The sequence below is a fragment of the Dipodomys merriami genome, unplaced genomic scaffold, assembly GCF_024711535.1.
Source record: "Dipodomys merriami isolate MVZ:Mamm:240054 unplaced genomic scaffold, mDipMer1.0.p SCAF_6, whole genome shotgun sequence".
Taxonomy (NCBI): domain Eukaryota; kingdom Metazoa; phylum Chordata; class Mammalia; order Rodentia; family Heteromyidae; genus Dipodomys; species Dipodomys merriami.
The window spans coordinates 68,737,711-68,760,843 of record NW_027206179.1 but is presented as its reverse complement, the minus strand read 5'-3'; the positions used below and the strand labels follow the sequence as shown (position 1 = coordinate 68,760,843).

Genomic DNA, 23,133 nt, shown 5'->3' with positions numbered 1-23,133 from the left:
GTGTTCCCCTTACTAGTGTGCATTATTGCCTACAAACTGTTTGGGACAGTACAAAGCATACATTAAGTACAGCATACAGTAAATAAATGTTGCTTGAGATCCTATTCACATTGAACTGAACACCATTCAAGGACTGCATATCTGACTCCATCTCAGAATAAACAGAACAGTGGCAGATGGGGTGGTCCTGAAATATTGGGCTTTTCTGCAGAAATGCAACTGCCAACCAGGCACCTGTGGACCAGGCCTGTAATCCTACCTACACAGAAGTCTGAGATTTGAGGATCTTGGTCCAAGCCAGTTCAGGCAGGAAAACACACTCTTATCTACAACTAACCTCCAAAAAGGCAGAAGTGAAGGTGTGGCTTAAGTGGTAAAACACCAGCCTTGAGAGAAAAAGGTAAAGGGTAGGCTCTGAGTTCAAGCCCCTGTACCAGCACAATCTTCCTTCTCACACTTCTAGGCATTCTGTAATAAAGCTGTCTGCAAGGTACGGGGAGGTGGGGCCCTGATTGGAAAGGAGGGAAAGGAGCCTAGGGATGTTGAGACCTGTAAAACCTACAACAGAAGGACCTAAGATCAGGTGTGCTAGGAGGGTAGCTATGGCTGGGGCTAGGGCAAGCACTTAGTTGGGGGAGAAGCAGATAAAAAGGCTGGGGGAGGGGGGTGGGGGAAGCATGCACAAGGATATAAGGAAGGAGATCTTCATCTAGGAGGGCAGGATGAAGAGAAGATGGCAAATTTGGGGCCCAAGGGAAAAGATGAAAATTAGAATGCTGGATAAGAACCAGCCCCATCAAGCTCTAGAAGGTGGGGGAGGGGCAGGGAAGGACTGGCAGCCCTTGGTGAGGTGCATAATTAAGAGGCACCCAGAGAACAATGGAGGGGAAGTTGGAAAGAGGGGCGGGAAGGGGACCGAACGCGGGGACAGAACGTGAGAGAGTGCATTTAGGAAAAGTTTAAAGGCATAAAAAGAAAATAGGAAGGGAGGGGAGAGCAAAACCGAAAAGAAAATGGAGTGAATTTTCTGTGCCTCTCAGCAGGTGGAATACCAAGGGGGGGGAGAAAGAGAGAGAGAGAGAGAGAGAGAGAGAGAGAGAGAGAGAGAGAGAGAGAGAGAGAGAGAGAGAGAGAGAGAGAGAGAGAAATGCTGGGAAATCTGGTGGGCTACGCAGTGAAAATTAAATTAAATAGGACAACAGCAAACATGGTGAAGATGCTCAGAAAACCCGGCAGGTCAGGGACAATATATGAGTTTAGCAAGCGCTGAGAAAAAATTAAATTATTGTTCCCTTTATCTACATGATTATCGATGTTAAGAAACAACGAACCTAAAATTCTTTGCTTGCTTGCTTGCTTGCTTTGGTGTGCTGTTTTAATGTGTTTATCTCTATCGTACTTTTTTCACTTGGAGAAGGAATTCGCTCGAGCTCTGCAATTGCACAGTCCGTTGGGTGGCCGGCCAGTACAGGTCACCTGAGTTCCCTGATCGCTGGCAGACACCAGTTGGCTTCCATTCTACCTTCCCAGGGTTCAGAGACCAATTCCCCCACGTCCTGAGCAGAAATGGAGCCAAGCCAACTCTGCCCAACTCCCCCCCTCTCTCTCTCTCCGGTCCCGTGACGACAGACACTGGGTCCCAAAGTCTTCCTTCCCAGATTGAGCCTCATTTTAGGACCTGAGGACGTGGGTTTCTAGGACAAGGGCTCCGGGAAGCTCTCGCGGTCCCCTGGATGCACTCGCGGGTCACGCCGCCGGAGCAAGGGGCAGGTGGAGAAGGGGGACCCTGGCCCCCGCCGGCTCCCCCTAGCTCTGTCCCAGAGCTCCTGGCACAACTCCTGGACAGGCCAGGCCCGAGTGCAGGGGAGCACGGGGTTGGGTTTCAGGGTCAAAAGCCGTCTTGGACAGATCCTGTTGGAAGCCGCCGGGGGCACGCCCGCCACCCGCGCGCGCGGCCCGGCGACAGCGCTGCGCGGCCAGCCCAGGGGCGCCGAGCCACTCCGGCCCAACAGGTGAGCAGCCCGGGCAGGATCCCACAAACCCAAGGGATCAGGACACCCCCCCCCCCCCGGGACAGGGGACAGCGATGAGGGCTCACGGCCGCGCCCGGCCTCCTCCCCGCCCACCGCGAGTGCCCTCCCGAGCGACTTGCGCCCCGCGTCGGCCGGGCACAGCCGCCCGGCCCCGGCCCCCACGCCACCCTTCAGTGCAGTCTCACCTCGCCGGGTCCCCATTCGACCGAGGCTCCAAAGCTAGCGTCCCTGCAACCCCAAAGGGGCCGCTCCCAGGGCAGGTGGAGCCCCGAACTCGTCCGATTCTGTGGTACCGCCTCAGGGCTAGCAACCCGCCGGGCGGCCGGAGAAAGAAAGCGCGGCGCCGGCTCTCACCCGCGCGCGGCCGCCGGCCACCCGGAGCCACGCCCCCAGGCCAGCTATCTCCCCCCCCCCCAATCGGCCACACCCCTTATTGGCTCCTGGGGCCACGCCTCCTGAGCCAATTTCCCCGCCCCTTTCCCTACCCTCCCCCTCCCGTAGGCCACGCTCTTCAAAGTGGCTCACCTCAGACCACGCCCGCCAAACCGCTCACCTCAGGCCACGCCCTTCCCAGTGGAAGGCCACTTGTAGCCACGCCTCTTGATTCCTGGCCACGCCCCTAACTTACTTTCCTTCGCTACCCTGCACGTCGTCCCGAATTACTTAGTAGCTCTCCTCCCAGGCCACACCTCCGCCCGCCAATTCCTCTGAAGCCACGCCCCCTCCCTGCACCCCCTCTAGGCTTCTCCCACCACCACCTCAGCCCTTATTCTGACAACCGTAAGTTTTCCGCCTAGCACGGCTCCCTTCCTGCCACCCCTGCCACCTCCACACTGCCACTCACAAACTAGTTCCCCAAACCCAGTTCTCCTCTGACTTCCACCTCAGCCCAGCGCTTGGTGGGAGCAGCTCCCTGTTGCCTGGCAACCGGCCCGCACGCCCACCCCGCCCCCACCTCTGCCCGGAGTTCCCACGCTGCCAGTCCGTGACTGCGTGCACGCTCTGGCCTTGGGGGCCAAGGGGAATGCAAAATGCGGATTGTGCAGTTCCCTCCTCCAGGGCCTCCTGCAGGTCTGGCGGGGAGGGGGGGAGGGGGGGAGGGAAGGGGGCCGGGGGAGGGGGACATTGTTTCAGTAAACTCCCCTTAAAGACCAATGACTATCACTTTTCCTATTTGGCTCAGAATCTAATCGTTCATTCTCATGAAAACCACAGAGAAGAAACGCTTCTGCTTCAGGATCTCTGTGTGCCACAAATATCCGGGATTATTTCTTGTTAAACAACTAAGGGAAATCCTTAAAGAACTGCATTCTTTTTAAAAAGTGAGGTTTTTCATCTAGCATCTGTGGATCACATCTTGCTACTTTGGAGACTGAGATTTGAGGATCAAAGTTCTAAGCCACCCTTGGCAGAAAAGTCCATGAGACTTTTTATGTCCAATTAATCACCACCAAAATGCCACAAATGGAGGTGAGGCTCAAGTGGTACATCACCAGCCTTGAGCAATAAAACTAAGGAACAGCTCCCAGTCCTTGAGTTCTAGCTCAAGGAGTCCTGGTAAACACACACACACACACACACACACACACACACACACACACACACACACACACACACACACACACACAGAGTACAGTTTTTCATAGGATTCCTTTGAGTTGTTCTAATGTGCCAGCGTGATTATTATAAATAGGTACCACTTTTATTACAATTAAAGAACAATTAATACCCATTCTTTTTGCTTGTTTGGCTTTGGTTGGTCATGGGGCTTGAACTCTGGGCTTGGGCACTATCCCTCAGCTCTTCAGCTCACGGCAAGTGCTCTACTGCTTGCGCCACCCTCCCCACTACTGGTTTTCTAGTGGTTTATTGGAGATAAGAGTCTCACAGACTTTCCTGCTGGGGCTGGCTTTGAACCACGATCCTCAGATCTCAGCCTCCTGAATAGCTAGGATTACAGGCATGAGCCACCAGCACCCAGCAATACCCACTCTTTAGAAACCAGAACGTATGAAATTAGTATACTATTCAGTAAAGTCAGAATTCATTTTATATATGCTTTTGGGGGGGTCGGGGTCCGGTCATGGGGCCTGAACTCTGGGCCTGGGCGTTGTCCCTCAGCTCTTCAGCTCAAGGCTAGCACTCTACCACTTGAGCCACAGCACCACTTCTGGCTTTTTTCTTTTGCTTATGTGGTGCTGAGGAATCGAACCCAGGGCCTCAGGCATGCAAGGCAAGCACTCTACCACTGAGCCACCTTCCCAGCCAGTGCTTTTGAAATACGGAAATCACTCCTGTTTGGTACTATAATGTTGGATATAGGTCACCCAGTTGTTAAAACTAGTTGTGTCTACAACAGAGTAAAAGGTCAGTTCATCATAAAGTACCAGGATCAGCTCATTCAAATACAATATAAGATGTTAAAAATATAGTGGGGGGCTGGGAAGGTGGCTCAGTGGTAGAGGGCTTGCCTTGCATGCCTGAGGCCCTGGGTTCGATTCCTCAGCACCACATAAGCAAAAAGAAAAAAGCCGGAAGTGGCGCTGTGGCTCAAGTGGTAGAGCGCTAGCCTTGAGCTGAAGAGCTGAGGGACAGCGCCCAGGCCCAGAGTTCAGGCCCCACGACTGGACCAAAAAAAAAAAAAAATATATAGTGGGGAGCCAGGCACTGGTGTTTCATGCCTGTAATCTTAGCTACTCAGGAGGCTGAGATCAGAGGATCACAATTCAAAGCCAGCCCAGCAAGGAAAGTCCATGAGACTTATCTCCAGCCAGAAAACCATCAGTGGCACTGTGTCTCAAGTGGTAGAGTGTTCACCTTGAGCTGAAGAGTTCAGGGACAGTGCCCAGGCCCAAAGTTCAAGCCCCACAACCAAAAAAATAAAATTATATATATATATATATATGTATGTATGTACACATATATTGGAGAGTTAGGAATATGGCTTAGTGATAGAGTGCTTACCTAGCATGCACGAAACTCTAAGTCTGATTCCTCAGAAAAAGCCGGAATGGCTCTGTGGCTCAAGTTTTAGAATGCTAGCTTTGAGCAAATAAGCTCAAGGACAATGCCCAGGCCCTGAGTTTAAGCCCCAGGACTGGAATAAATAAAATAAATAAATAAATAAATAAAATTTTTAAAAATACAGTGGGGTCTAGGACTGGGTTTGTAGCTCAGTGGTAGTACATTTACCTAGCAAGCAGAAGACTGTGGGTTCAACCTCAAACTCAGCAAGAGGGAAAGGAAAAAAAAAAAAACAAATAACAAAAAAAAAACTGTCTCTGAAAAGAGATGTGAGGTGGACCAGAAATCTGTAATTTTTACTTGGTTTATTTTGAGGTACTAGGAATTGAATCCAAGACTTCTCCCTTGCTAGCCGGGATCTAATACTTGAGCCATGTTTCCAAATCTCACTCAGATTTTGGTAACCCTAAAATCACCCTATTAATAAATATATTAAAACACACACAAAACTAGGTTATAGAAATATAGGTAGATTTTAATCTCTGAATTTTCACTAAAATTCCCCAACATTTGACAACAAGCATGTTTGTCTAAAACAAAAATATTAAAATATTAAACTATGGAAAATTTTAGAGACTTAGCACCAGACATAAATATTGACTATTCTATTTTGTTTTACCATCCATAACTAACAAAATGTGTGAAGCACTCATAAATGGAAATAGTTTAGTTTTTATTTTAAGCAGAATACTAAGGTTTAAATTTGAAGGGTGTTAATATTTCAAAAGATCACTTCTAAATGCAGAAAACCACTAGTAATATTTACATATAGTGCTTTTTTAGGCCTGGCCCCTCAGATAAATGAATTTCTGTAGTCTATAAACTTGACCTAACAGCATCTTGCCTGTTCAGTACCCGGTCTGACCCTTGGCAAACTCTTTGTCCTGCCAAGATTCCACTTCCTCTTCAGTGTGTGTAGGACAGGTCTACCTTCCTGTCTGCATTGATTAGGGAAGCAAAAGTTTAGTCTGGCACTAGTGGCTCACACCTGAAATCCTAGCTACCCAGGAAGTTGAAATCTGAGGATGGAGGTTTGCCAAGCCCAGGCAGGAAAGTCCTTGAGACTCTTACCTCCAATTAACCACTGAAAAGCCAGAAATAGAGATGTGGCTCAAGTGGTACAGCACTAGCCTTGAGTGAAAAAGCTAAGGGCAGTGCCCAAGCCCTGAGTTTAAGTCCTACTGCAACACACACACACACACACACACACACACACACACACACACACACACACACACACACACACACAGGAACTGAAAGCAAAGACACACGTGCAGTGTTCACAACAGCATTGTGCACTACCACTACAAGATGGAGTAGCTCATGTGTCCAGGGGTGGATGAATGCATAAAGAAAATGAGCTATGTGCATGCAAACAAATATTATGTAGGCTTTTAAAAAAAAGTGAAATTCTAATACATACTTACATGGATAAACTTGAAGACACCATACAGAATGAACTATGCCATAAACAAACAATGTGTAATTCTGTTTACATGAGGTACTAGAGTAGTCAAGTCCACAGGAAAAAAGCAGAGTTTTCCAGGGGTAGGGAGGAGATAAAATGGGGAGTTTAATTATCACTGAGATTCCATTTTGTAAGATAAAAAGAGCTCTAGAGATGAATGACTGCATAAGAATAGGTGAATTTACTGAATGCCACTAACCTGTAATTAAAGATGGTTAAGATGGTACGTTAGTCAGGTGCCAGTGGCTCATACCTGTAATCCTGGTTATTCAAGAGGCTGAGATCTGAGAATCACAGTTTAAAGCCAGCCCAAGCAGGAGGGTCTGTGAAACTCTTACCTCCAATAAACTATTCAGAAAAAGCCAGAAGTAGCCTTGAGCAAAAGAAGTTCAGGGACAGCACCCCAGGCACTGACAGCACAATTAAAAATAAGTTGTCTCCAGTTTGCCTTTTTTGATGTTAAAATGGTTTATACTGGAATGCCAAAGAAAGGAAGAGAGAAATGGAAATAACAAATGAAATGAAGAGGAGGTGAAGCCAGGTGCTGGTGGTTCATGCCTGCAATCCAAGAACCAGGGAATCACAGTCTGAAGCCAGAAAAGTTCATAAGACTCCACCTCCCAAATAGCAAAAAGCAAAGGTAGAGGCATACTTCAAATGGTAGAACCCCAACTGAGCAAACAAGTCAAGCAAATTCAAGGTCTTCAGCCCAAACACCTGTACCAAGAGGGGTCCAGCTCCACCTCTGAGCTCAAAGCTCAAAGCCCCTCAAATTCTGAAGGCATGTACCACTATTCTCAATGGCCTCAAGTTGACTCCTTTAACCCCTTCCCTGGCTTTCTTGGGAGCATTAGTAATTCACGTTTGCTGATACCATAAGATTGAAGCTCCTAGGGGCTGGGAAGGTGGCTCAGTGGTAGAGCACTTGCCTTGCATGCCTGAGGCCCTGGGTTCGATTCCTCAGCACCACATTAGCAAAAAGAAAAAAGCCGGAAGTGGCACTGTGGCTCAAGAGGTAGAGCACTAGCCTTGAGCTGAAGAACTGAGGGATAGCACCCAGGCCCAGAGCTCAGCCCCCATGACTGGACCCTCCCCCCAAAAAAAGATTGAAGCTCCTGATTTTAGACCAATCAGATCATGTCCCCTCGAGGGTGGAATCATTTTACAATGTTATTTCATTGTTGATCTCCCATAATCCTAAATTCATAGGAGGTACTAGGATATCCAATAAAATAATCAAACTAATAATAATTACTAACACAGTATGACATACCAAATAAAACAGAACAATAAAAACAAAAACAAAAAACAAGAAAAGCACACAAAAGCTAGATCCTGGTATCAAGTCTATAACAATCTAGGCAAACAGGTAGACCTGTGACTTTTTTTCTGCTTATGTGGTGCTGAGGAATCGAACTCAGGGCCTCATGCGTACAAGGCAAACACTCTACCACTAAGCCAACTTCCCAGCCCCTTTTGGCTAATTTTTATGTTTCATAGAAAACAAGTATATATCTGTAATAACCCTGTAGCCTATAACCATATTTGAAATCAATCACATGGTCCATTTTGAATTTCACTCCTGAACAAATTCTTACCTTTTAAAGCCAAGTGAAGCTGGATCCTGGTGACTCACACCTGTTATCTTAGCTATTCAGGAGGCTGAGATGTTAGAATCATGGTTCAAAGCCAGCTTAGGGAAGGAATTTCCATGAGACTCTCCTCTCTAATTAACTAGCAAAAAGCCAGACATGAAGGTACAGTTCAGCCTTGAGTGAGAAAATCAAGTAAGAGTAGGAGGCCCTAAATTCAAGCCTCAGTATCAGCACTAAACAAACAAAACCAAATGAACTTTCCCCCCACCAACTTTGAACCTGCAAAGCAGATGGTAGAGGAAGAGAATTTGCTGTTTACCAGTATATGGCCTGTGCAGGCAAGGATCATGGCAATTATACTGCAGATCATTTTTGTTGGTTTTGACACAGGTTCTGGCTATGAAATCCAGGTTCCCTTTAAACTTGCTCTGGAACCTAGGTTTGCCTCAGCGTCACAGTCATTCTTCCTAGCCCCTCAAATTCTGGGATTAAAGGCATGTACCACTATTCTCAGTTTCTATTAAGGGTGCTCTTAAAACAGAGAGTTATAGCACAGATTTGTGAGCAAAAAAGCCAAACAAGAGAGCGAGGCCTTGAGTTCAAGCGCTAGTCCTGGTGCGCACGTAGGCGCGCGCACACACACACACACACACACACACACACACACACACACACACACACAACAACCTCTGGAATTTTGCTGTCTCCTAGGCTTATCACACTTAAGTACAAAAACTGCTCTATGAACAAGTTGCCCAGTGAAACTGTTATGTTCACAAGTAATAAAACAGCCATAGTGGCTGTCATTCTTGTGTCAGTCACTATCCTCTGAGCCAGTATATCCTTTGGGTCTTACTTGCATTCTTTCATCTCAGCATAAGTTTTGGTGTCAGAGCCAAATTAGAATCCTGTGTCTGTTGTTAGGTGAAGCTATGTGACTTAGAACAAATTATCTTTATCTTTCTTAAGGCCTCGGAATCTTGGGGAAGGCTTCTTTTTAAAAAATTTTTTTTTTCTGTGCTGCTACTGGGGCTTGAACTCAGAGCCTGCATGCAGCTTTTTCACTTAAAGATAATTTCATAGGCTTTCCTGCACCGGCGGGCTTTGAACCACAATCCTCAGATCTCAGCCTCCTGAGTAGTTAGGGTTACAGGTTGAGCATACAGTGACCAGCTTCCCTGATGGGTATCATTTTTCCTAAGCCTTCAGGAGGACAGGGATCAATGCAAATCCTAGCCTCCCCTGAGAATCTCTGAGCCCTTGTTGTCCCCAGTTACAAATCATTTTACTCTTTGGGTGAAATGTGACATTTAGAGCTTCATTCTCTGTCTCAGTTTGTAGATGGTGTTTACATACCACCAAGGCTAGTCACCACGCCTGGATCACAGAGTCCTCAAGTGTGGCACAGAAGACTATTTCTGCTGTTCCCTTCCCGGCAGAAACACTCATGGAAACCATGAATAATAAACAAGCAGCTCTCATAAAATTAACACAACTTCTAGGCCCTTGATTCCTAGCCCTTCCCTACTTTGTGTAAACACACACACACACACACACACACACACACACACACACACACACACACACACTTTGAGAACAGAATGCTCTTGTTGATATTCTATTGCTTACCTAATTTGTTTGGTCCACTGAGCCTCATGTACCCAAACCATCACATGTTTACAGGCACAAACAAAAAAATGAGGCAAACACTTGCAGAGATTCTCAGCTCTTCAAACAACTCCTTCCTTAAGTTTTAAGCTTCTGTTCAATCATACTACAAATTATAACCTTCTGCATTGGTCACATTTGCAAAAGCTCTTTGTGTGTGCTCTGGTCCTTTGGAAGCCCTGTGAGGCAGTGTTATGAGACAGAAAACTGAGGTTACCTAGTTTATCTAACATGGCCAAGGTAACTAGGTAGCACAGCACAGTGGTATACCCCAGAATTTAGATTTAAGTGTTATTTGTCCCTCAAAAAATCATGAACTGGAGTTGTGGCCTTCATTGTGGTGGTGTTCAGGTGATGGAACCTTTTAAGAAGGGGGCCTAGTGGGAGGTCACTGCTCATGGGAGGGATCACTGTGGCTCTTGCAGCTCTATTTAGTACTTGTGAGAGGGTGCTACTATTAAAAGAGCAAGTCTACTCAGGAGACAGATCTGAGGATCTCAGTTCAAAGCCAGATCAGGCAGGAAAGTCTCTGAGATTCTTATTTCCAATAAATTAGCAAAAGCTGGAAGGAAAATTGTGCCTCAAGTGGTAGAGTGCTAACTTTAAGTAAAAAAAAAAAAATCTCAGGGGCAGGGACCAGGCCCTACTTTCAAACCCCATGATAAACAAAAGAAAAGAAAAAAAAAAGAGCAAGCCTGAATTTCCCTGGTTTTACCAGGTGATCTCTGCCTCTCATACCTCCCATCATGAGGCCATCAACCTAGATGTAATTCAGGAGTAGAAGGAGGAGAGCTTTATCAGAGTCCAGCAGATGTGAGATTTTGGCCCATGTCTTTTCTTTCCTTAGGAAGGAAGGAGAGGAAGACACTTTAGACTCAAAGCAACAAGCCAGCTGACCATGGACTGAAACCTCTGGAAATATGAGCCACCTGGTAACCACAGCTTCTGAAAGCACTGCCCCAGCAGTACTTGCAACAGACTTTTGCCACTACAGCAGAAACCTCCATCCAGGCCAAAAGGGGGAGTACTTTCTTCCCCAGGAGGCCAAAAAGAGCTGTGATTGGTGTAAACTCAGCTCATTTGCATAATGGGCTGCTCTGACTGATGATAGGATTGAGCCATGATTGGTGTTAATGCCGTCTTCATTTGTATAAGGTGACTGGTGACAGGCCTAGGCCAAGCAAATGCCAACATTTGCTTGATCAGCACAGATACCCTTGCCCCACCCCCTGTGTGACTACATAAGCAGGCTGCTCAGCTTACTTTGTGTGCAGCCAAGAGATACCTTCCTGTAGTTCACTCCCCTGGTATTGCTCAATAAAAACTTCTCTTGAACCAGGTATGGTTGTTCAAGACTATAACCCCAGCTACTTGGGAAGCAGTGACAGAGTACTGCAATCCAAGGCCAACCTAGACAAAAATGAGCCAGGCATGGTGGTTCATGCTTGTAATCCCAGCTATGCAAGAGGCGAGAAGCGTGAGAATGATGATTTGAGGGGACCCCGGGTCAAAATGACAAGATCTGAAAAATAACCTAAATCTGAAAAGGGCTAGGGTATGATTCAAGTGTGGATTTATGTTCCATTATCACTAAGATGGGCAGGGGAAAGACATCTCTTGAGTGGTTTGCCTTCTTTTGATTTTTATCCTTAGTAGTAAAGCTGAGCTAGTGACACAGTGCAAAGAAGAAAAACATTGGTTGGGGTGAGAGTGGCATCAGGTGAGTCAGACCCCAGCTGCCAAACAACATAAAAACCTTCAATGCGGGAGGGGAGAGAAAAATTGTCATGGGGTGGTTAACAACAGGAGGTGGGGTTGGATTAATACGGAAGGTGAGGGTGGTTGAATACTATGGAAACATTATTTGCAACTATGGAATTAGAACAATGAAACCTGTTGAAATGGTTTTAGAAAGAAAGGTGGGCAAGGAGAGTGATAGAAGGGGCAAGATTTCTTGGAACATACTATAAACGTATGAAACAGTGAAATCTTGCTCTACACACTAATGTAAGATTTTTAAAAATTGTCTTAATATGGGCACTGGTGGCTCATAACTACAATCCTAGCTATTCAGGAAGCTGAGATCTGAAGATCATGGTTCAAAACCAGCCTGGGTAGGAAAGTTCATGAAACTCTTATCTCTAATTGACAAGCATAAAGATGAAAGTGGAGCTGTGGCTCAAATGGTAGAGCACAAACCCTGAGCAGAAAAAGCTAGGAGAGCACCCAGGCTCCAAGTTCAAGCAAAGAACCGGCAAAGAAAGAAAGAAAGGAAAGAAGGAAGGGAAGCAAGGAATTATTCTGATTAAAATGTTTTACCGTGCCTATTTTATAAATTAAGCTATCATAAGTATATGTATATAGAAAAAATACTTTGGATAAAGGCCTTGGGCACTGTCCACTTTGAGCATCCATGCAGGTTCTGTAATGCATCCTCACCTATATAGTGGGGACGTGGATGGGGGAAACATTGTCTTCACTCTCATTTCCAATTAACCAGAAAAAAATCTGGAAGTGGAGCCTGTGGCTCAAGTAGTAGAGTGCTAGCCTTGAGTGAAAAAAAGCCAAGTGAGAGTATGAAGCCATGAATTCAAGCCCCAGTACTGGTACATGTGCATGCACACACAGTAGAAAAGTCCTCATGTTGGAGAGGGACATTTATTGGGCCCAAACTCACAGGCAATGATGCAACTTTGGATGTCGGGCTGGGCCAGAACATTCAAATAAGTTCACTTTTTTTTTTTGTGGTCAGTCATGGGGCTTGAACTCTGGGCCTAGGCACTGTCCCTGAGCTCTTCAGCTCAAGGTAAACACTTTACCCTTTGAACCACAGCACCATTTCCAGTTTTCTAGTGGTTAATTGGAGATAAGAGTCTCACAGACTTTCCTACCCGAGCTGGCTTTGAACTGCAATCCTCAGATCCCATCCTCCTGAGTAGCTAGGATTACAGGTGTGAGTCGCCCCTGCCCAGCCCCAGAAGTTCACAGTTAATACCCACTGGAGATGCTTTCTGTCCTAGGCTCCTCACTGGGTCATAACCTCACCTTGTCTTGTATGCATGGTCTTGAACCTGTGGCCCTCACTTGATCTTTCATTCTGTTCTCTTGTCTGTTGGATTCTGACTCTGCCATCTGTGTGAGGCCCGGGACTTGTGGTCTGCCCCATAGCAGCTCTGAGGATGGAGGCTGGCTGCTCAGCTCAACCATCTGCTGACATCTCAGGAGCTGGAGACCTGGGTGGGGCTCCACCCACCCACCTGTTAGGGAGCCAATCCTCCCACACCTTTTGCCCTACCTACCACCTGTTGCTGTCTCTGCCCATTGTATTTTACCCACACGAACAGCTTTCCTTTCCTCTCTTAGTATCTGTAGCACCTGCCCCAGCCCTGTTACAAATATCTAATTCCACACCTGACTCTGTGGGTCTCCCTTGTGTTCATTGGATTAACCCTTCTGCAGCTCTGAGCAAGACACATTTACATACAATGTTGAAGATGGACATGTAGGATACCCCCCTGCCCATCCCAAATGGGTTGGCTCCAGGATGCCATGGACACCAAAACTCTCAGAAGCTCAAGGTCTCTATATATAACAGCGAAATATTTGCATAGAATAAGCAAAATTCTCCTGTGTACCCCAAGTCATCACTTTGGATACCTAATATTATGTAAATGTTGTGCACACAGTTGTTATACCATAATGTTTGGATAATAATGGCAAAATCAGCAGAGATTCATTTTTCTTTTTCTTTTCAAATAATTTGAATCCAGCCAAGCGATGGTGGCTCACACTATAATCCTAGCTACACAGGAGACTGATATTTGAGGATCATAGTTCAAAGCCAGCCTAGGCAGGAAAGTCCACGAGACTCTTATCTCCAATTAACCACCAAAAAGCCAGAACTGGAGCTGTAGCTCAAGTAGTAGAGTGCTAGCCTTAAGCAAAGTAACCTCATAGACAGTGCCCAGGCTCTGACTTCAAACTACAGGACATGCATACACACGTGCGCGCGCGCGCGCGCACACACACACACACACACACACACACACACACACACACAAAGTTTCAATACACTGTTAATTGAATGCATGGATAAGAAACCCACACATAGGGAGAGATGATTACATATCATTTTATTTTCCATAATTGATTTCACATATCCCAAGACTGTCGGGTATGTGGGAAGTAGAGATCACACGGTTCAAGGTCAGCCCAGGTAAAAATTTGTCAATACCTTATTTCAACTCAACAAGCCAGTCATAATGGCACTTTCCTGCAATCTGAGCCTAGTGAGAAGAATAAATAGGAGAAATGAGATCCCAAGCCATCAAGAACAAAAACATGAGACTTTATCTGAAAAAATAACTAAAGCAAAAAGGTCTGGAGGTGTATTTTTCAAGTGGTAGATCACCTGCCTAATGATTGTAAGCCCCTAAGTTCAACCCCAGTATCACCCACCACCACCACTACCACCAAAATCCCAAGACTGCTGGGAGCTGGTGGATTATGCATGTAATCCTGGCTACTCAGGAAGCTAAGATCTGATGACACAGTTCAAAGCCAGCCCAGAGAGGAAAATGCTTGAGACTTTATCTCCAATAAACTATTCAAAAAGCCAGAAGCAGCACTGTGGCCCAAGTGGTAGACCAGTAGCCTAGAGGAAAAGGAGCTCAGGGACAGCACCCAGGCTCTGAGTTCGAGCTCTAGGAGTAGCACCAGCACTTGCACGCACGGACGCACACACACGTGTGCATGCACACACATACACAATCCCAAAACTGCAACTGCTTTTTGGAGGTATAAAGATATTTATATTTATACACAGTTTTACTGTGGGTTTCAGCTGTCTCTCTTAGATTAGCCTTCTGGACCTCAAGTGCCTGAGTACCTTTACCATGAGCAGAACTGAGCTATCAGGAAAGCAATGTCGATCTTTGTACTTTTGTCTGGCCCATGCAGATCTCATGCTTTCATTCCATTAGGGGAGAGGAGGGGAGGAAAGGGGAGGGAAAGGACCATTATGGTAGGTTCTTGCCTTGCAGCCTTGGGAAGAAGGAGCAAGCTTAACTCCACACACTACATGGCCAAGTGGGACTTTAACAGCAGGTAAGAAGCCATATGGAGTCAGTAGATGGAAAATGACTCAGAGGAAACACCGAGGGGGTGAGGGATTCTGACTAAACCAACCCATTGCCTGCGGGATGATCAGGGACAAGCACCCTGACACCTTGATCACACTTGGATGGAGATCAGATATGGAGGTGGAGCAATGCAGCTGAACTGACTTAAGGGCTCCTATGCTACAAGTGGATTTTACAAGAAAACCCACAGATGAGCCCAAGAGAGGTTACAGAAGCCTGCCTAAAAGTTTGGCCAGGCAAAGAACTTTGTCCCCAGTCCCTACCTGGAGATTGGCACTAAATACTTATACAGTAGCTGGGGGGGAGGGGGGGTAGGAAGACAGTGAGGGAAGGAATGAATCTCATGACTCTAGACCAAAAGATTAGGATTCTGGAAGACTCTGTGTCCTTCTGATGTTGCTTCCTGATGCAGAAAGCCCTCACTCTCACTCTGATGCCTCAGAAGTTTAAGGAAGTACAGGAGGAAGTCGGGTATCCTGGAGGAGCCCCACTCTACCACTTCCTCCAGAATGTTTCTCTCTGCCCAGGACTGGCAGGGAAACCACAGCTTCCCGCATCCTATGTTGGTTGGTCTGTCATGGCTAGAGGTGTGGTTTACACTATGCCTCATGTGTATCAGGTATAAAGGAATCATGCCAATATAGTCATACAACTCCATGCCACCCTCCCTCCCCCCCCCCCCTGCCTACTACTCCTGGAACTACTGGCTGCTGTAATGGCTGAAGGTTTTGCCCATATAGGCTCATGGTGGCTGGGCCTGGCCTGAGACAGAGGGCCCTGACTTGAAGCAGGAGAAATCTTCTATTTGTAGCATTAGCCTCTATGTTGTACCTATATATAACTGGATAAAAGAGACTAAATGATAATGGTTCTATAGTTCTGAAGTGGAGCTAAGGAGAGAGAGGATAGGAAAGGGACAAGGTGTGGATGCAACACAAAATGAGGAAAGGCAGATTATGGGGTTAAGCACTGTGGCCCCTGGCCTTCCCTTCCCTCCCCATCCCTTTCCTTTCCTATCCTTCCCTTCGCTCTCCCTTCACTTCTCCTCCCCCTCTACTCTCCTCTTTTCTCTTCTCCATTCTCCTCTCCTCCCTTCCCCTTCCCTCTCCCTCTCTTCTTTCCTCCCTTCCCCCTTTTCCTGAAGATAGACCCCAGGACCTTGCATACACTAGGCAATCCCTCCACCACTGAGCAGTACCCTCAGTCCTGTCTTCCTTCCTTTAACAGACATCCTTTAACAGCCAGGGTTATTTCTTTTAACATCAATGCAATTCTGGCTCATATGGGTTTAAGTTTAGTGTCTGGAAATCTGAGGCTGATGACTTCTACACAACAACTTGTGTTCTGTCTTATGCCCTGAAAGATCAACACATGTCCATTGGGCAAATTTTAGCACATCAAGTAGACAAGGCCATAGAGCCAGCAATCCTGGCTAAGAATCAGAAGTCCTTGGCCTTTCTTTTGATTCAGCACTGAGGCTCCTCCCCTGTCATTTTACTTCCGGAGCCCATCAGATAAGACTGGTAAATACTAGAACAAACCCAGAGTTTCCTGAACACAGGGTCAGGCCTCCATCATATGTAAGCTCTGCCCAACACTGGTGGCTCAGGTCTGTAATCCTATATACTCAGGAGGCTGAGATCTGAGGATCATGGTTCAAAGCCAGCCTAGGCAGGAAACTCCATGAGACTCTTATCTCCCATGAACTAGCCCTCCCCTCAACAAAAAGCTGAGCTGGACACAGGTAGCTCATTCTTGTAATTCTAGCTACTCAGGTGATGAGAAGGCTAGCCCAGGCAGGAATGTCCATGAGACTTTAATCTCCAATTAACCACCTAAAAACTGGGAGTGGAGGTGTGGCTCAGTGGTAGAGCACCAACCTTGAGCAAAAAAGCTTAGGTATAGCCTCCAGGCCCTGAATTGAAACCCCATGACCAGCAAAAAACCCAAACAAACAAAAGTTGGAAGATGTAGTTTAAGTGGTACAATGCCAGCCTTCAGGGAAAAAGCTAAGATGCAGTACCTAGGTGCTGAGTTCAAGCCCCAGTTCTGGTACAAAAAAGAAAAAGCAAAGCTTTGTAATTTCCCCTCCCTCCAACTCCAGAAGTTTGGAGGCCATGAACCTTAGCTTTAAACCTCCCACAACATGCCTCCCCTTCCCCACCCAGCTCCATCTGTGCATTAAGCAATTTTTCTGTGTTAGAATCAAAGGTTCAAAAGATTAGTCAGTGCTCTGACTCTCGCTCTTTTCCACCTCACCCTCAGGAAGATTTCCCACTAATTCTTTGATCAAGGCATGTTCCCCTGACCCCTGGCATTTAAGTGTGGGCTTTGGGAAGCAGACCTGGCATTGAAATCTAGACAATTCCTCTTTTCATCTAGCTGCTATCACCCAGACATTGAAGTGAAGGTTCACATTGCAGAAGTCACCTCTTTATAATGTAAGTTCCTTACAAGTTCATACATCAGAGGGGTGCATCAGATTGGGGACCCAGTATCCTGTGTGCCCACCAAAGGGAAGGGTCAGTTATTTGTGTATGTGGTGTGTGTGTGTGTGTGTGTGTGTGTGTGTGTGTGTGTGTATGTGCAAGTCCTGGGGCTTGAACTTAGGGCCTGTTCCCCATCTTTCAGTTTTTTTGCTTAAGGGTTAGAGCTACCACTTGATTTAGGATGGTAAGACAAATCAAAGTTTGTTTTTTTGTGGGATTTTTTTGTTTTACTACACTCTAAGTAGATCAATTGATAGTAAGATGATATACGGCCAATGTAAGTGCAACTTAATTGTTCCAGAAATAAGACAAGAGCTAAGAGCCTGTGGATCATTCTTGCAACCCTGCTATTCAGGAGGCTGAGCTATGAAGACTGCAGTTCAAAGCCAGCCTGGGCAATAAAGTCTGAGAGACTCTTATCTCCAATGAACCACCAAAAAGCCAGAAGTGGAACTGTGTGGCTTAAATGGTAAAGCGCTAGTCTTGATCAGAAAAGCTCAGGGATGATACCCAGGCCCTGAGTTCAAGCCCCAGGACCAAAAAAAAATCTTCAAACTTCTCAGACTAGGTTAGTCAAATTCTCAAGGGACAGACATTGGGGAGAACATTTGTGGAAACTTCAGTTACCAAGTCATTTCCTCTCCCAGGTTTGACAGGTATTCATGTGAGATCTCTCTCTCTCTCTCTCTCTCTCTCTCTCTCTCTCTCTCTCTCTCTCTCTCTCTCTCTCTCTCTCTCCCTCACACACACACACACACACACACATACATACATACACACACACACACACTCTCTCTCTCTTTAACACACACACACACACACACAGAGAACATAGAAGGAATGCTCAGTGGTCATGGGTTTCTCAAACTATTACTGCAGCCATTTAGCACACGAATGAGAGTCCAGTTTACAAAGCAATTCAGACATTTGTCTGTAAATGTTGTTAGTTCCTGACACTGCCCTTCTGCCAGATAGAGAGTGAAAAGTCCTTGGGTATAAACTCCACTGGGGAGAAAAAGCTAGAAACATTAGAAAAGCTTAAAAAAGACTGCTACCGATGCCTTCTGATTTTATCTCCATTTGTAGTGTGCTGACAACACCATCATCTTTGAACATACTAGGCTTTAACTTTTAGTAGACTCAAATGCTAAGCTTGCAAGTTAGCTCCTGCCCCCAACCGCCCCCAACACCATTCCCAGGAAGCTTTGAATCTGGACCAGAAAGACTGAAGTATACATGAGGTGACTTATTAAACTGGCTCTTGTTTCCTGAGCCTTTCCTGTACTGGACATTTATCGCCTTCTTGGCTCACCTGTAGCTCCCCTTTTTCACTGGCCACATGGCAGGACCCTGTAGGGGCTACATTCAGGGGACCCAGTGTCCAGGGCACTGGCAGGGGGCTCAAAAGAGGGAGGCAGCCCAACATTGGTGGCTCAGGCCTATAATCCTAGCTATTCAGGTGGCTGAGATAAGAGAATCAAAGTCAGCCCAAGCAGGAAAGTCTGTGAGACTGTTATCTCCAATGAACCAGCAAAAAGCCAGAAGTTGAAGTATTGTTCTACTGGTAGAACACCAGCCTTGGGCAAAATGAGGCCCTGTTCAAGGAAGGAAGGGAAATGCTATTTCTCTGCTGTGTATCTTTCTTCTTTTCTTTCTTTTTTACCTCCCAGTCCTGTGGCTTGAACTCAAGGCTTGGGGGCTGTGCTTGAGCTTTTTCACTCAGGGTTAGAACTCTACCACTTGAGCCACAGCTCTACTTCTGGCTTTTTGGTGGTTAGTTGGAGGTAAGAGTCTCATGGACTTGTGGCTTTGAACCACAATCCTCAGATTTCAACTTTCTGAGTAGCTAGGATTACAGGCATAAGCCAACTAGCACCCGGCTAGTTGTGTATCTTAACTAAAAGTCACAAGACACCTTTAGGCAGCCCTCTTTTTCTTCAGGTCTGACTGCTTCATAGCTCTCTAAGCTAGAGTGTGTGACCCCATTGTCCCCATGGCTTCTGGTGGCCTGGAAACACCTTGTGTAAATGTTAGTCCCAGAGCGCTGAGTGCTTTCAACGGAAGGACACTCGAAGTTCTCAGAAGCAAAGTGTCTTTCCAGCCTTCTGACCTTCTTTTCCCTTCTTTGTCCCCAAGGCAGGCCACAGAAATTAGAATTCCCTTTTCCTCAAGGTAGTCACAGAAACAAGAACATTTGTCAGCCTTTGGACCCTGGAGTGGCCCTGAGGAAATCATTTGACCACCATGTCCAGTAGGAGGAGATCCTGAGACCTTCATGTCAGGGGTATCTATCCCAAGCTTGGGAGGCAGGGGGGAGGGGGAAGTGGGGGCGGGAAGAACGCCACCCAGAGGCCAAGAATGTCAGCAGGATCTTGGCTAAATCTCCCCTTGATCTGTTCACCATGAGATCATACCCTTTTGTTTCAGTACATTGTACCTAATCCCCGCACCTAGTTAAACACATAAATAGACTAAATGCCATGCTCAGCAGCTCAGGAGGCTAAGATCTGAGGAGCATGGTTCAAAGCCAGCCCAGCAAGTGTGACTCTTATTTCCCAATTAACCACCAAAAAGCTGGAAATGGAGCTATGGCTCAAGTGGTAGACTTGAGTAAAAATGGTAAGGGACAGCAGACAGTGCCCAGGCCCTGAGTTTAAGCTCCAGGACCAGTGTACACATGCAAGCACGCACACACACACATGCACACACAAATTAACTAAACAATGCCTTTCTCATGCTAACCTACTTTTTCTTATAGGAATGTCAGTGGTGACCCTTAGGATGGGGAGGGGGAGAAGAACTCTCTATAAGTATGTAAGAAACTCTTTTATTAATGTTCTTCCCGTTACCCTTCCACGTTCCACTGCCTGTCTGGCAAATGAAGTAAGGATCATTAACTTCATTTTCCACACTGCTTCTGAACTGATCTCAGAAAGGTGAAGGAATTTCCTCCAAGACCTCAGTTTAGATCATAGATGAGAGAGAGACAGAGACAAAGAGAGATGGAGGAGAGGGGGAGAGTAGGAGGGAGGGAGGGAGGGAGGGAGAGAGGGAACACATCTGTGGTACAGATTTATAAAGCACTGCACAGTTAACAAACCAGATAACAAAGCACACATTTTGCTCTTTCTTCTGTTTCAGCCCAGGAAAATTCTACAATGAATATAATCATCATTGGTTAAAAAAGTACTACCCAATTTCAAGTGAGGTGCAGTACAGGTTAAGATGTGTCTGAGAGTCCCTCCTCTTCTTGTCAATGTTACAAAAGATTTGTTTCAGACTGGCATTGGTGATTCATGCCTGTAATCCCAGGTATCATCATGGTTCAAAGCCAGCTCAGGAAGACAAATCCAGGAAACTCTTATCTCCAGTGAACCAGCACAAAACTGGAAGTGGAAGTGTGGCTCAAGTGGTAAAGCACCAGCCTTGAGTGAAAAAGCTAAGCAAGAAGGTAAAGCTCTGACTTCAAGCCCCAGTATAGGCAGACGTGTGCATGCATGTGTGTGCACACACACACAACTATTTCCACAGCCCACAAGATAGCTAACAGATACCCTACACCTCTAGTTACCCAGATACAAAACAACCACCATCAAAGGTTGCCAACAGCTCTATTACAGGGCTCATTGCAAGAGGGAGTCCTTACATTCTAGAAGGGCCCAGAAAAGGATGCAATTCTACAATTGTCCAGAGTGGAGAACTTTCTCCTGTCATTTCTAGGCTGGTTAGAGGAACATTGGAGAGACTCTATGGTCTGACGCCTGGCTCATCTGCTCTATTCCTATCTGTCCAGCAAGGACAGGGAAAGAGTCTGAAGCAGAAGAAAATGTAGCAGGTCCTAACAGCAGAGGATGCATGATCCTCTAGACAAAAAGGGTGTTGGAAATCCACAGTCCACCTTCTGCTCAGCCTTGATAATTCGTCCTGCCAATGGGCAGGGGCTCTGTTATTTCCAGGAACAGGGTTGGGTGTTCCTATGTACTACTGAATTCTGGCTGAAGTCTGGCTCCTTTCCTCCTCCCACCCCCCAAAAGTACACCTTCCCCTTTGGGTTTCCCAAAACACCTCCCCTTCCTTCTCCCTCATCCCCTCCAGAATGATCTCTGGCCTCCTTCTTGTTCCCAAGAAAAACTTGTAGCTCAGCACCAGTGGCTCACGCCTGCAATCCTAGCTACTTAGGAGGCTGAGATATAAGGATTGCAGTTAAAGCCAGTCTATGCAGACAAATTTGAGAGACTTTTATCTCCAATCAACCAGCAAGAAAACTGAAGTGGAACTGTGATTCAAGTGGTAGAATAACAACCTTGAGCGGTAAAAGCTAAGGGAGAGCTCTAAACCCTGAGTTTAAGCCCTAGTACAGGCACACCTGTGTGAGCACACATGCACACACGTGCACACACACACACACACACACACACACACACAATAAAACTATATGCAAACATTTAAAAATCTCAACTCAGGGCTGGGAAGGTGGCTCAGTGGTACAGCGCTTGCCTTGCATGCAAGAGGCCCTGGGTTCTGTTCCTCAGCACCACATAAGCAGAAAAAAGTCAGAAGTGGCGCTGTGGCTCAAGTGGTAGAGTGCTAACCTTGAGCTGAAGAACTCAGGGACAGCGCCCAGGCCCAGAGTTCAGCCCATACGACAAAAAAAAAAAAAAAAAAAAATCTCGACTCAGTCTAGCAAGCAGGGGCCCTGAGTCAGAACACCAGCAATGCAAAACAAAACAAAGGAAACCCCAAATCAGTTTATCAGCTGCCTTGTTTATAGAAACTCAGATATACACTACCAGCTTTTGTACTTTACAAACTGAGTCCCCAAACAGCCTGGATTGGGCAAAGGGTCAAAGGAAGCTGGTTAGAATTTGGACATATCCCTGGCTTGGAGTCTGCTTAGTACAGAACCCAACCCAAGGCCGTACCTAGCCTGGTGGCTCCCATAACCCCCTCCACTGGGGCCTTCCTTTCCCATGCGCTGTGCTCCCAGGTTATCTCAAGAGTTTGAAACTGGAAATGTGTTAGTTAATTAACAATGGCCATCTCTGGGTGGAGGAGCTTAAATAACTTATTTTCTGCTTTTAAACTTTCCGGTGTATTTCCCAAAGGGCCTCGGTTGCTTCTATCATTAAAACCCAAACAAACAAACAAACAAAACCACTCCTGTTATCCTTGCTTATCTTACTTTCTTCTGCCGGTGACTCTCTAGCCCAAAGCCTTCCACAATCTGTGCCTCTCACTCTCCAGAGAACACTCTGGCTTGTAGACTTTTGCCATGTATCTGCAAATGTCTCAGTACCTGTGTAGTCTCCAATACTAAACTCTTAAGAATCTAGCCAGGGACCAGTGGCTCACACCTAGTTACTCAGAAGGCTGAGATCTGATGATTAAAGGAAGCCAGGGCAGACAAATGCTGTAAACTCTTATCTCTAACCACCAAAAAGCTAGAAGTAGAGCTAGCCTTGAGCAAAAAAGCTCAGGGACAGAGTTCAGGCACTGAATTCAAACCCCAGGACTGACAACACACACACACACACACACACACACACACACACACACACACACACACACACACACACACACAAATCCTCTAAGAATCTGGTATCAAGGATGCTCAGACTCTACAAAGAAGCATATATGCAATTCAGCCATTCCTGCTTCCCTATATTTATACTGATACCCAAATCTCTGCATACTCAAGTCCCTTCTATGAAATGC

The 23,133-nt window shown here is 46.3% G+C and overlaps 1 protein-coding gene and 1 long non-coding RNA gene across 3 annotated transcripts in view; one reads left to right on the top strand and one right to left on the bottom strand.

Moving 5' to 3' along the window:
• The window catches only part of Spata13 (spermatogenesis associated 13), a 129,787-nt gene extending 127,150 nt beyond the window's left edge, over positions 1-2,637 (bottom strand). Inside the window, exon 1 of one of the 2 annotated variants that reach the window (XM_070003104.1) lies at positions 2,587-2,637. The gene's annotated coding sequence lies outside the window, so the exon portion shown is untranslated. Of the gene's footprint in view, positions 1-2,218; positions 2,376-2,586 lie in introns of those variants that run through there. The other variant, XM_070003103.1, reaches the window with a different exon arrangement.
• Positions 1,660-11,123, top strand: LOC138814161 (uncharacterized). Its single transcript, XR_011367911.1, has 2 exons — positions 1,660-2,012; positions 10,636-11,123. It is a non-coding gene; the product is annotated as an uncharacterized lncRNA (long non-coding RNA).
• The last annotated feature ends 12,010 nt before the right edge of the window (positions 11,124-23,133 follow it).